Source organism: Dipodomys ordii, unplaced genomic scaffold (genome assembly GCF_000151885.1).
Source record: "Dipodomys ordii isolate 6190 unplaced genomic scaffold, Dord_2.0 Scaffold19, whole genome shotgun sequence".
Lineage (NCBI taxonomy): Eukaryota > Metazoa > Chordata > Mammalia > Rodentia > Heteromyidae > Dipodomys > Dipodomys ordii.
The window spans coordinates 2235745-2237409 of NW_012267235.1; the positions used below are offsets into that span (position 1 = coordinate 2235745).

Below are 1665 nucleotides of genomic sequence, written 5' to 3' on the forward strand. Positions count from 1 at the left end.
AAAGAAAAAAAGCCAGAAGTGGCGCTGTGGCTCAAGTAGTAGAATGCTAGCCTTGAGCTGAAGAGCTGAGGGACAGCGCCCAGGCCCAGAGTTCAAACCCCACGACCGACAAAAAAAGAAAAAAGAAAGAAAGAAAGAAGGGAGGGAGGGAGGGAGGGAAAGAGAGAAAGAAGGAAGGAAGGAAGGGAGGGAAAGAAAGAAGGAAGGGAGGGAGGGATGGAAGGAAGGAAAGAAAGAAAGAAAGAAAAATATATGTGCTTTCCAGAAAGCATTGCAGGCTTAACATCATTTTCTGAGGGATGCTCATTGTTATGTGTACAATTCAGTGTAATTATATCCACCATTTTATGCAACAATCATCACTATCCACTTCCAAAACTTTTATATCACCCCAAACAGAAACCTGTAACCCTTAAGCAATAATTTTCCATTCTCCCTTACCCACTAGACCATGAAAATCTTTAATTAATGTCTGAATTTTTCTATGCTAGATATTTCATATAGTAGAATCATGCATTATTTTTTATGGGACATTATTTCACAGGACAAAAATTTCAAGGTTCACCTATGGTCTAGCATTTATTACACTTGGCTGAAAACCTCAACCTATTCACATGTGTAGATGGATATTTGAATTGTTTCCGCCTTTGGCTCTTATGAACACCAGCACACAAATCTCGAGTGTGCTTTCAATTACTTTGCATACATCTTAGAATGAAATTGTTGGGGCATATGCAAACTCTAGAGTTTTGACACTGCCAAACTATTCCACAGCAACTACTATCAGGAGGCAGAGACTTGGAGAACTGCAATTCAAGGGTAGCTGAAAAGAAATATCTACAACACTTCATCTCCAATTAACTAGCTAGATTGCACAGGCCTACATACACAACTCCCCTCCCCCACGCCATCCCATTGCTGAGCATCGTGGTGCAATTCCTAAATTTCTAGTCACTCAAAAAGCGAAGGCAGAATTGTGATCCATAGCTAACCCAGGCAAACAAAAAAAAAACTCAACCTGACAAACAAAAGCAAAAACTAAAAGGAAAAGGATGGAAGGCAAGGCTCAAGTGGTACAGCATGTACCCAGCAAGTGCAGAGACTGTAAGTAAAGGTGAGCAGAGGGATAGGGTTAGGTTTAGAAGAAAGCTACTTTTGTTTTCTGATTAAAAGAAAAAAAGAAATGTGAGGAGTATGATCAAGGTACTTTGTATGCATATATGCAAAAATGAAACCCCTATGCAACTAATTAATGCTAATTTTTAAAAGTGAAGAAAAAAAAAGGAAAAGAAAAGGCAGACTCAGCTGGTATGAGCCTTTTGCCTTTCCTCTTTCTCTCTGCATATAGCACTTTGCCAACCTAAGGCTGTGAAAGGATTTGAAATACTTGCTAAATGTGACAAGGAAGGAGATAAAGAGCACTAGTCCTGTGAGAAAACAAGCCTTTGGGTTTGCTAAAGCAAAAGTTATATGGGAATCTCAAAGTTATAAAAAGTTTGGGCTGGGAAGGTGGCTCAGTGGTAGAGAGCTTGCCTTGCATGTACGAGGCCCTGGGTTCGATTCCTCAGCACCACATAAGAAAAAAGAAAAAAGCCGGAAGTGGTGCTGTGGCTCAAGTGGTAGAGCGCTAGCCTTGAGCTGAAGAGCTGAGGGACAGCGCCCAGG

General features: G+C 40.8%; 1 protein-coding gene across 1 annotated transcript in view; it reads right to left on the reverse strand.

Moving 5' to 3' along the window:
- The window catches only part of Appbp2 (amyloid beta precursor protein (cytoplasmic tail) binding protein 2), a 58761-nt gene that overhangs the window by 30161 nt on the left and 26935 nt on the right, over positions 1–1665 (reverse strand). The gene's annotated exons all lie outside the window — the stretch shown is intronic.